The sequence below is a fragment of the Drosophila miranda genome (assembly GCF_003369915.1).
Source record: "Drosophila miranda strain MSH22 chromosome Y unlocalized genomic scaffold, D.miranda_PacBio2.1 Contig_Y1_pilon, whole genome shotgun sequence".
In the NCBI taxonomy this organism is placed as follows: domain Eukaryota; kingdom Metazoa; phylum Arthropoda; class Insecta; order Diptera; family Drosophilidae; genus Drosophila; species Drosophila miranda.
Genome location: NW_022881603.1, coordinates 18,251,330 through 18,264,563, shown reverse-complemented (window position 1 = coordinate 18,264,563; position 13,234 = coordinate 18,251,330).

Genomic DNA, 13,234 nt, shown 5'->3' with positions numbered 1-13,234 from the left:
CGTCCACCCAGTCAAGGTATGTCAACAGACGAACCCTGCAAGGGGGAGTTCTGTCTCCTCTTCTATGGAACATTGCAGTCAATAAGATTCTATGCGACCTGGAAGAGGGGGGCTGTAAAGTAGTGGCATACGCGGATGACGTTGCAATTATCTTTGCGGGGAAATACCCCAAGCACTATGCGACTTAATGACCGCAAAGCTTGCTCGATTGTCCGAATGGACAGAATCGCGCGGATTGGGACTAAATCCCTCGAAAACGGAACTCGTGTTATTCACAAAAAAATACAAGGTCCCGCCCCTCAACCCCCTAAACGGATACAGGCTCTCCTTCAGCGACAGTGCCAGTTACTTAGGGTTGGTAATTGACAAAAAGCTTAGCTGGAACCTGAATGTCAAGGATAGAGTGAGGAAGGAAACGACAGCACTCTATACTTGCAAAAAAGCTATCGGCCTAAAATGGGGCATGAACCCAAGCATAGTCCGATGGATATATCTGGCAATAGTCAGACCTATAATACTTTACGGAGTTACTGTCTGGTGGCCTGCCCTAACAAAAAGGACAATCACCAATCAGCTGGGCAAGGTTCAGCGAACAGCCGCCCTCTGCATCAGTGGAGCTCTTCGAACTACACCAAATGATGCGCTAAACGCCATGTTATGCCTTCAGAGCCTTGACTTTGCAGGAAAGGAGCGGGCAGAAATGGCAGCAATACGTCTTAGGGACTCTGAACAATGGGTACCCCAGAACATAGGTCACTCATCTATACTAAATAAAAACGAGGGGGAACGTTGTGAGTTGCTGCGGACACCGGAACCCTACGGTTATACCCGATACTAAGTCAGTATGGTCATTATCTATGATTCTGCGTTTTTAGTTTTCTCGAATGTGCAATATTGTGGATGCAACAGATTTTCGTCCTTTGTGTGGGCGGAAGGGGTTGGGGCGAAATTTTGAGATACACGTTTTATAGTAAGATCTAACAGGAGTGCGGATACCAAATTTGGTTACTCTAGCCTTAATAGTCTCTGAGATTTTTGAATATCCCCAGATTTTCGTCCTTTGCGGGGCGGACGGGGGTGTGGCGAAATTTTGAAACAAACTCGTCTCGGTCCGATATATTAGGAGTGTGGATACCAAATTTGGTTGCTCTAGCTTTTGTAGTCTCTGAGATCTAGGCGCTAATGTTTTACTCTAAGCAAAGCCGGCTATGCTACGTGTGTGTTAGAGAGAGACAGGGCGAGAAAAAATGAAATTGTTTTCTTGATGCTGGCTATAATAATAATACGATCCAATTCAGATTCCGCAGTCTTAAAGATATGGTCATTCTCTACAAATCTACGTTTTCGGTTTTCTCATATCTTTAAAATTGTGAATGCCACAGATTTTCGTCCTTTGTGGGGGCATAAGTGGGCGGGGCGAAGTTTTGAAATATTTTTGTAGCAGTGACATATCACAGAAGTCTGGATCCAAAACATCGTTGCTCTAGCTCTTATAGTCTTTGAGCACTAGGCGCTGAAGGGGACGGACAGACGGACGGACGGACAGACGGACAGACGGACAGACGGACAGACAGACAGACAGACAGGGCCCAATCGACTCGGCTATTGATGCTGATCAAGAATATATATACTTTATGGGGTCGGAAACGATTCCTTCTGGACGTTACACACATCCACTTTTACCACAAATCTAATATACCCCAATACTCATTTTGAGTATCGGGTATAACAAATGAGTGCGGCGCTCCCCAAATGCCAACTGGGAGCAATCCCAAGCTCGGAAAGGCAGCGGCCCAAAGGCCTGGCCCAACCGGCTCTATAGTAGGGAATACCTGCAAGGTGGAAGGTGCCTGTGCGAACCCGAGGGGATCCCATCCCGAATCCGGTGTGGGTGGCAAGGTAACTCCCGAAGCTGACACCTTGGAAGGAAAGCTAAGCAATATTGCGGCTGCCCGACCTTCTGGTAAAGCGGAGGGGGTTGACTTGCCGTCGACAAGCGCCCAAGCCAGACGCTACACATATGCCGAAAAGAGGAGAGCAGGGCACATACTCCGTCGGCAACACGCCAGCAGTGAAGCCAGCCCATCAGCCGACTGGCTGAAGAAGGTGGAATGGGCTTCGGCCGTGCTCCCGGAGTTCACCTTAGAACAGAAAAAGGTGGCTCCCCAAGCCAAGAGGCAGCGCTCGCAGGAGACACCGAGACCGGTAGCAAAGCGCTCCAGAGTGCTGCCAAATGTCTCCTTTGCGCAGATTGCCATGGAGAGGACGCTAATTGGTGTCCTCGACAAAGGCAGCGCAGAGGGTAGAATCCCAAGGAGTCAGTGGAAGTGGGTGGAAGCGGCACTGGCCGACCGCTGCTTCGAACTCCTCGACAAAGACCCTGGACCTCCGCCAGTCTGCAAGGACATGGGGTGGTTCCAGGGCAATGTTAAGATAATTGCCTGCGAAGACGAGCGCTCTGTAAAGCTTTATAAAGCGGCGGTAGCGCAGGTCGGCGAGGTCTATGCTGGGGCGAAACTCGTCGCAGTCGACTGGAGCGAGGTGCCCAGCAGACCGAGGGCCAGAATTTGGGTGCCGGCTACCTTTAAGGAGCCAGAACGCATCCTCAAGATGCTGCAGAGATGCAACCCAGGACTACCAACCTCAGATTGGAAGGTAGCCAAGGTTGAGACGACACAAGGGCCGAGTAACCAGGCAGTGCTCGTTCTCAATTAAAGAGTCGCTGGCCCCGATAGAGGCAGCAAAAGGAGAGCTAAACTTCCGCTTCAGCTCGGTCACCATCAAGGTGTACAAATCGGACGCGGCGGCCGCGGCGCTTCCTGTCGTCAACCCAGACGTGCAGGATGTCGCTGCGGAGATCGAAGCGCCTGACGACGAGCTGGATCCAGACCAGGAAGGCTTCTCCTCAGAGACAGCTGATGCTCGACTTTGAGTCAATGTGCCGAGAGAGAGTCTCAGATGACTCGGACGCGGACATCACGGTGGTGGAGAATCTTGAAGATGGTCCTAAGGATCCTTCAAATAAATCTCCACCACTGTAAAGCAGCATCGGCTGCTCTCATACTCCGCCTAGACGCAAGCGGAGCCGACGTAGTCCTGATCCAGGAGCCTTGGGTGGTAGGAGGCAAGGTCTGTGGATTGGGGACGAGGGAATACAAGATCATTGTATCCCAAAATGAAGGTAAAATCCGTACCTGCATACTTGCTAGAAAGCACCTAAATATCTTTCTGCTCCATAATTATAGCGATGGCGATAACACGGCGGCAAGCCTAGAACTAGAAGGGAATCATCTCACGCTGGTGGCGTCCTATATGGCCCACGAGGAGGATGATCCTCCGAACGACCTTGTTCGCAAAATAGCCAGCGACAGCGAGGGACGGACAAAGACCTACTTATAGGTTGCGATGCCAACGCCCACCACACCCAATGGGTGAGCACGGACACGAATGTAAGGGGTGAGTCACTGTTCAGCTTCATCCTGAACTCAAATTTATTCATATGCAATCGGGGTAACGACCCCACATTTATAATTAAAAATCGGCAGGAGGTCATTGACCTCACGCTAGTGTCAAGCAAACTGCTGGACACAATCAAGAGCTGGAGAGTCCTAGGAGACCACTCCTTCTCGGACCACAGGTATATCGAGACGATATTATCCTTCGATATTCCCAAACCAACCGACTATATCAACCCCAGAAAAGCCAACTGGGAAAAATATAACACAACCCTGGAGGAGCTACTCCCTCCTAACGCCCCTAATTGCCCGAACACTGAAGACAACCTAAACCGTCTTGTGAACAGGTTTACTGATGCGTGCAACAAAGCCTTCAAGGCAGCATGCCCTTCTACCAGACCAAGGGGGAAAAAGAAACCCCCTGGTGGTCTAAGCAACTAGACACCCTTCGTAGAACTTGTAGGACTCTATTCAATAGAGCCACAAGAACTAAGGAGGATACTCACTGGACAGACTATAAAACCAGTCTAGCACTATACAAAAAGGAAACGAGGAAGGCTAAAAGAGCCTCCTGCCAAAAATTTTGCTCCGAAATCGGGGAAACTTCGGAGGCCGCAAGACTCCGGAAAGTTCTCTCAAAAACTACCCCCTCGGTAGGTTACCTCAAAAAGAATGATGGCACGTGGACCAACTCTAGTGAGGAGTCCCTACACATTCTGCTCGACACGCATATCCCCGGATGCACATCCACCGAGCCGTCACACCTCCCAGGAGAGGGATCGGTAGAATCGATGGACCATAAACTTACAAAACGGAACATAAGTTGGGCAGTAAAAAGCTTCAACCCGTTTAAATCGCCAGGCCCGGACCAGGTAATCCCGGCCCAACTTCAGAAGGCCGGGGAGACGGCCATCAACTGGCTACATAGTATCTTCAGGAAGATACTGGCGGTATGTACAATACCGCAAGCGTGGCTTAAGGCGAGGATAGTTTTCATCCCTAAAGCAGGCAAAGCCTCACACTCAACCCCGAAAGACTTTAGACCAATCAGTTTATCGTCTTTCCTACTCAAAACCTTTGAGAGACTTATCGGGTTACAATTACGGACTACCATAAGTCCCAGCTGTACTCAAGTGCGCAGCATGCCTACCGGAAAGGAAAATCCACGGAAACGGCACTTCACGAAGTGCTCTCGAGTGTAGAAAAATCCCTGCATCTCAAAGAATACTCACTAATTGCTTTTCTCGATATCGAGGGAGCCTTCAACAACGTCACACCGGGCGCCATTACAGAAGCCCTGACTGACCTGGGGGTGGACCGTCACTTGGTGATGCTCATTGATCAATTGCTCATACGCAGGACGGTGATATCATCGATGGGATCGTCCACCCAGTCAAGGTATGTCAACAGACGAACCCTGCAAGGGGGAGTTCTGTCTCCTCTTCTATGGAACATTGCAGTCAATAAGATTCTATGCGACCTGGAAGAGGGGGGCTGTAAAGTAGTGGCATACGCGGATGACGTTGCAATTATCTTTGCGGGGAAATACCCAAGCACTATGCGACTTAATGACCGCAAAGCTTGCTCGATTGTCCGAATGGACAGAATCGCGCGGATTGGGACTAAATCCCTCGAAAACGGAACTCGTGTTATTCACAAAAAAATACAAGGTCCCGCCCTCAACCCCCTAAACGGATACAGGCTCTCCTTCAGCGACAGTGCCAGTTACTTAGGGTTGGTAATTGACAAAAAGCTTAGCTGGAACCTGAATGTCAAGGATAGAGTGAGGAAGGCAACGACAGCACTCTATACTTGCAAAAAAGCTATCGGCCTAAAATGGGGCATGAACCCAAGCATAGTCCGATGGATATATCTGGCAATAGTCAGACCTATAATACTTTACGGAGTTACTGTCTGGTGGCCTGCCCTAACAAAAAGGACAATCACCAATCAGCTGGGCAAGGTTCAGCGAACAGCCGCCCTCTGCATCAGTGGAGCTCTTCGAACTACACCAAATGATGCGCTAAACGCCATGTTATGCCTTCAGAGCCTTGACTTTGCAGGAAAGGAGCGGGCAGAAATGGCAGCAATACGTCTTAGGGACTCTGAACAATGGGTACCCCAGAACATAGGTCACTCATCTATACTAAATAAAAACGAGGGGGAACGTTGTGAGTTGCTGCGGACACCGGAACCCTACGGTTATACCCGATACTAAGTCAGTATGGTCATTATCTATGATTCTGCGTTATTAGTTTTCTCGAATGTGCAATATTGTGGATGCAACAGATTTTCGTCCTTTGTGTGGGCGGAAGGGGGTGGGGCGAAATTTTGAGATACACGTTTTATAGTAAGATCGAACAGGAGTGCCGATACCAAATTTGGTTACTCTAGCCTTAATATTCTCTGAGATTTTTGAATATCCCCAGATTTTTTCGTCCTTTGCGGGGGCGGAAGGGGTGTGGCGAAATTTTGAAACAAACTAGTCTCGGTCCGATATATTAGGAGTGTGGATACCAAATTTGGTTGCTCTAGCTTTTGTAGTCTCTGAGATCTAGGCGCTAATGTTTTACTCTAAGCAAAGCCGCCTATGCTACGTGTGTGTTAGAGAGAGACAGGGCGAGAAAAAATGAAATTGTTTTCTTGATGCTGGCTATAATAATAATACGATCCAATTCAGATTCCGCAGTCTTAATGATATGGTCATTCTCTACAATTCTACGTTTTTGGTTTTCTCATATCTTTAAAATTGTAGATGCCACAGATTTTCGTTCTTTGTGGGGGCGGAAGTGGGCGGGGCGAAGTTTTGAAATATTTTTGTAGCAGTGACATATCACAGAAGTCTGGATCCAAAACATCGTTGCTCTAGCTCTTATAGTCTTTGAGCACTAGGCGCTGAAGGGGACGGACAGACGGACAGACGGACAGACAGACAAGGCTCAATCGACTCGGCTATTGATGCTGATCAAGAATATATATACTTTATGGGGTCGGAAACGATTCCTTCTGGACGTTACACACATCCACTTTTACCACAAATCTAATATACCCCAATACTCATTTTGAGTATCGGGTATAACGAGGGGGAACGTTGTGAGTTGCTGCGGACACCGCAACTCTACAGTTATACCCGATACTTAGTCAGTATGGCTCTCCTCCGGCAGACGCCGCTAATATTGAACGACACGACAAAGAGTGCGTGCGAGAGAGACAGAAAATCAGTCTGAGCGTGACGTCGGGCGCTGCGTAGCCAGTGCAAGTTAATTTGTTCCTTTTGGCTATAAAAATAATCTGATCTGATCCAGATTCAGCAATCTGATAGATATGATCATTATCTATGATTCTGCAATTTTATTTTTCTCGTATCCTCAATATTGTGGATGCAACAGATTTTCGTCCTTTGTGGGGGCGCAAGGGGTGGGGTATGGTAATTATCTATGATTCTGCGTTATTAGTTTTCTCGAATGTGCAATATTGTGGATGCAACAGATTTTCGTCCTTTGTGTGGGCGGAAGGGGGTGGGGCGAAATTTTGAGATACACGTTTTATAGTAAGATCGAACAGGAGTGCCGATACCAAATTTGGTTACTCTAGCCTTAATATTCTCTGAGATTTTTGAATATCCCCAGATTTTCGTCCTTTGCGGGGGCGGAAGGGGGTGTGGCGAAATTTTGAAACAAACTAGTCTCGGTCCGATATATTAGGAGTGTGGATACCAAATTTGGTTGCTCTAGCTTTTGTAGTCTCTGAGATCTAGGCGCTAATGTTTTACTCTAAGCAAAGCCGCCTATGCTACGTGTGTGTTAGAGAGAGACAGGGCGAGAAAAAATGAAATTGTTTTCTTGATGCTGGCTATAATAATAATACGATCCAATTCAGATTCCGCAGTCTTAATGATATGGTCATTCTCTACAATTCTACGTTTTTGGTTTTCTCATATCTTTAAAATTGTAGATGCCACAGATTTTCGTTCTTTGTGGGGCGGAAGTGGGCGGGGCGAAGTTTTGAAATATTTTTGTAGCAGTGACATATCACAGAAGTCTGGATCCAAAACATCGTTGCTCTAGCTCTTATAGTCTTTGAGCACTTGGCGCTGAAGGGGACGGACAGACGGACAGACGGACGGACGGACAGACGGACAGACAGACAAGGCTCAATCGACTCGGCTATTGATGCTGATCAAGAATATATATACTTTATGGGGTCGGAAACGATTCCTTCTGGACGTTACACACATCCACTTTTACCACAAATCTAATATACCCCAATACTCATTTTGAGTATCGGGTATAACGAGGGGGAACGTTGTGAGTTGCTGCGGACACCGCAACTCTACAGTTATACCCGACAGGTTGGCAGTATGGCTCTCCTCCGGCAGACGCCGCTAATATTGAACGACACGACAAAGAGTGCGTGCGAGAGAGACAGAAAATCAGTCTGAGCGTGACGTCGGGCGCTGCGTAGCCAGTGCAAGTTGATTTGTTCCTTTTGGCTATAAAAATAATCTGATCTGATCCAGATTCAGCAATCTGATAGATATGATCATTATCAAGGATTCTGCGCTTTTATTTTTCTCGTATCCTCAATCTTGTGGATGCAACAGATTTTCGTCCTTTGTGGGGGCGCAAGGGGGTGGGGCGAAATTTTGAGATATACGTTTTAACAGGAGTGCGGATACTAAATTTGGTTACTCTAGCCTTAATAGTCTCTGAGATTTGTGAATATCCCCAGATTTTCATCCTTTGCGGGAGCGGAAGGGGGTATCACGAAATTTTGAAACAAACTCGTCTCGGTCCGATATATTAGGAGTGTGGATACCAAATTTGGTTGCTCTAGCTTTTATAGTCTCTGAGATCTAGGCGCTAATGTTTTACTCTAAGCAAAGCCGCCTATGCTACGTGTGTGTTAGAGAGAGACAGGGCGAGAAAAAATGAAATTGTTTTCTTGACGCTGGCTATAATAATAATAGGATCCAATTCAGATTCCGCAGTCTTAAAGATATGCTCATTCTCTACAATTTTACGTTTTTGGTTTTCTCATATCTTTAAATTTGTGGATGCCACAGACTTTCGTCCTTTGTGGGGGCGGAAGTGGGCGGGGCGAAGTTTTGAAATATTTTTGTAGCAGTGACATATCACAGAAGTCTGGATCCAAAACATCGTTGCTCTAGCTCTTATAGTCTTTAAGCACTAGGCGCTGAAGGGGACGGACAGACGGACGGACGGACAGACGGACAGACGGACAGACAGACAGACAGACAGGTCCCAATCGACTCGGCTATTGATGCTGATCAAGAATTTATATACTTTATGGGGTCGGAAACGATTCCTTCTGGACGTTACACACATCCACTTTTACCACAAATCTAATATACCCCAATACTCATTTTGAGTATCGGGTATAACAACATGGTCCCAGCAAGAACTGACTATCAAGTTCCAACGGAGCACACGGAGACTCCATTCAGCATAATCATCCCTCATAGAGACGATTGGCTCTAAGCATATTCACGGATGGCTCAAAACTGGACGGCAGGGTTGGAGGAGGAATCTACTCTGAACAACTTAACATAAGGCAATCTTTCAGGCTTCCGGATCACTGTAGCGTCTTCCAAGCGGAAGTTACAGCAATCAGGGAGGCTCTGTACTGCCTTCACACGGTTACCACCACGGCAACCAATCTAAACATCTACAGCGACAGCCAAGCTGCGATCAGATCACTTAACGCGATCTCCTCGAACTCGGCTACTGTGGCGAAGTGCCGCAGATTTTTTCACGAGATGGCTCAGCAATTTGCTATCAGCCTTATATGGGTCCCGGGCCACCGGGCTATCGAGTGCAACTGCATAGCGGACGAGCTGGCCAGATCTGGCACTACAACCCCCCTTCTCCAAGATAAGGAGGATATTTGTATGCCTATGGCCACCTGCAAGCTCATCATAAAGGAGCAGTACACGCGACTGATAGACAACAAGTGGCAAATAGGGCCACGTTGTCGCACAGCTCGGCAAACATGGCTGACCATAGATAAGAAGCGCACCTCAGAGCTCTGCAAACTAGGCAGGGAAAGGTGCAGCGCAGTCATACGTTCCCTCACAGGACACTGGCTAGTAGGCACCCACGCAAACAGGCTGGGTGCCCCATACAATGATTTCTGCCGCAGCTGCAGAGACGAGGACGAGGAGGAAACAGTGGAACACCTGTTCTGTTCCTGTCCAGCTCTCAGCAGAAGGAGGCTGCATCACTTGGGCTCTGCCTTTCTGAACGACATCTCGGAGATGTCCACGCTATGTCCCAGAAAGATCGTCAACTTTATAAGGTCATCTGGATGGGACAACTGTTGACATGAAGTCTCATCTGCAGGGAGGGAATGATCCCAAGCGGTATCACAACGGGCCGAAACCGGCCTAAGTGTGCTGGGCTCCGAGCGAGCTTGGCAGCCGTCTCTACCTAACCTAACCTAACCTAGTGAGTATTTCCGTGTGTGTTTCTTCGATAAAAAAACAGGGAATAAACAGAAAGAAGAAGCTGTCCTTTTGGGTTTTGGGGGTTGAATCTGTTTATACCCTTTTCAGAACCATCGCTCCATAATTATAGCATTTTCTATAGCACAAAGATTTGTCGAACGATCGAATATTCCCATTAGCATAGCCCACAGTACCCTCTAAAAGAACCAGCCAAATCGCTGCTCTAATAATAAATGTTGTTTTGCCATCCATTTGGTGTGGCAACGACAAGTGGCATACGAGTACAAAAAGAGGAGGAGAAACAAGAAGGGGAGCATAAGGAACTGCAAAATGCTACCCGAATCTCCTTTTTATTGTCGCTGACTTCCGTGCTCCCTCCCGTAAGCGCCTCATGCGGAGTCGCAGTCACGTTCCGGACATCAGTGGCAGGCGGTGCCGGTGCCCCATGTTCGTAAGATGATTTCAAAACTAGCGCCCGCGATATGATTTCCCCAACAGCTCCAGAAGAAGAACTATTTATTGAAAATTATGGTCTAATGGTGTTTTTATACCCGATACTCAAAATGAGTATTGGGGTATATTAGATTTGTGGTGAAAATGGATGTGTGTAACGTCCAGAAGGAATCGTTTCCGACCCCATAAAGTATGTATATTCTTGATCAGCATCAATAGCCGAGTCGATTGAGCCATGTCTGTCTGTCCGTCTGTCCGTCCCTTCAGCGCCTAGTGCTCAAAGACTATAAGAGCTAGACCAACGATGTTTTGTATCCAGACTTCTGTGATATGTCACTGCTACAAAAATATTTCAAAACTTCGCCCCGCCCACTTCCGCCCCACAAAGGACGAAAATCTGTGGCATCCACAATTTTAAAGATATGAGAAAACCAAAAGAACCAAGAATCGTAGAGAATGACCATATCTTTTAGACTGCAGAATTTGAATTGGATCGTATTATTATTATAGCCAGCATCAAGAAAAAAATTTCATTTTTTTCGCCCTGTCTCTCTCTAACACACACGTATCATAGGCGGCTCTGCTTAGAGTAAAACATTAGCGCCTAGATCTCAGAGACTATAAAAGCTAGAGCAACCAAATTTGGTATCCAGACTCCTAATATATCGTACCGAGACGAGTTTGTTTCAAAATTTCGCCACACCCCCTTCCGCCCCCGCAAAGGACGAAAATCTGGGGATATTCACAAATCTCAAAGGCTATTAAGGCTAGAGTAACCAAATTTAGTATCCGCTTTCCTGTTAGACATCACTATAAAACTTATATCTCAGAATTTCGCCCCACCCCCTTCCGCCCCCACAAAGGACGAAAATCTGTTGCATCCACAATATTGCACATTCGAGAAAACTAAAAACGCCGAATCATAGATAATCACCATATCTATCAGATTGCTAAATCTGGATCAGATCAGATAATTTTTATAGCCAATAGGAACAAATCAATTTGCAGTGGCTACGCAGCGACCGACGTCACGCTCAGACTGATTTTCTGTCTCTCTCGCACGCACTCTTTGTCGTGTCGTTTAATATTAGCAGCGTCTGCCGGAGGAGAGCCATACTGACTTAGTATCGGGTATAACGGTAGAGTTGCGGTGTCCGCAGCAACTCACAACGTTCCCCCTCGTAAGTTTGCTCGTATCGTCGAAATTGTGGATGCCACAGATTTTCGTCCTTTGTGGGGCGGAAGTGGGCGGGGCAAAGTTTTGAAATATTTTTGTAGCAGTGACATATCACAGAAGTCTGGATCCAAAACATCGTTGCTCTAGCTCTTATAGTCTTTGAGCACTAGGTGCTGAAGGGGACGGACAGACGGACAGACAGACAGGGCTCAATCGACTCGGCTATTGATGCTGATCAAGAATATATATACTTTATGGGGTCGGAAACGATTCCTTCTGGACGTTACACACATCCACTTTTACCACAAATCTAATATACCCCAATACTCATTTTGAGTATCGGGTATAACGAGGGGGAACGTTGTGAGTTGCTACGGACACCGCAACTCTACAGGTATACCCGATACTAAGTCAGTATGGCTCTCCTCCGGCAGACGCTGCTAATATTAAACGACACGACAAAGAGTGCGTGCGAGAGAGACAGAAAATCAGTCTGAGCGTGACGTCGGTCGCTGCGTAGCCACTGCAAATTGATTTGTTCCTATTGGCTATAAAAATTATCTGATCTGATCCAGATTTAGCAATCTGATAGATATGGTGATTATCTATGATTCGGCGTTTTTAGTTTTCTCGAATGTGCAATATTGTGGATGCAACAGATTTTCGTCCTTTGTGGGGGCGGAAGGGCGTGGGGCGAAATTCTGAGATATAAGTTTTATAGTGAGATCTAACAGAAGTGCGGATACCAAATTTGGTTACTCTAGCCTTAATAGTCTCTGAGATTTGTGGATGCCCCAGATTTTCGTCCTTTGCGGGGGCGGAAGGGGGTGTGGCGAAATTTGGACACGAAACGGTCAAGGTCCGATATCACAGGAGTGTGGATACCAAATTTGGTTGCTCTGGCTCTTATAGGTTCTGAGATCCTTGAACTCATATTTTGCAATTGGCAAAACCGACCATGAAACCTGTGTGTTAGAGAGAGACAGAGCGAGAAAGAATGAAATTGTTTTCTTGATTCTGGCTATAATAATTATACGATCTGGTTGAGATCTTACATTCTAAAACATATAGTCATCCTCTACGATTCTGCGTTTTTGGTTTTATCGTATCTTTAAAAATGTGGATGCCACAGATTTTAGTCCTTTGTGGGGCGGAAGTGGGCGGGGCGAAGTTTTGAAATATTTTTGTAGCAGTGACATATCACAGAAGTCTGGATACAAAACATCGTGGCTCTAGCTCTTATAGTCTTTGAGCACTAGGCGCTGAAGGGGACGGACAGACGGACAGGCGGACAGACAGACATGGCTCAATCGACTCGGCTATTGATGCTGATCAAGAATATATATACTTTATGGGGTCGGAAACGATTCCTTCTGGACGTTACACACATCCACTTTTACCACAAATCTAATATACCCCAATACTCATTTTGAGTATCGGGTATAAAAACGAAGAATCGTAGAAGATGACTATATCTTCTAGAGTGCAAAATCTGAACCAGATCGTATAATTATTATAGCCAGAATCAAGAAAACAATTTCATTTTTTCTCGCCCAGTCTCTCTCTAACACACACGTAGCATAGCCGGCTTTGCTTAGAGTAAAACATTAGCGCCTAGATCTCAGAGACTATAAAAGCTAGAGCAACCAAATTTGGTATCCACACTCCTGTGATATCGGACCT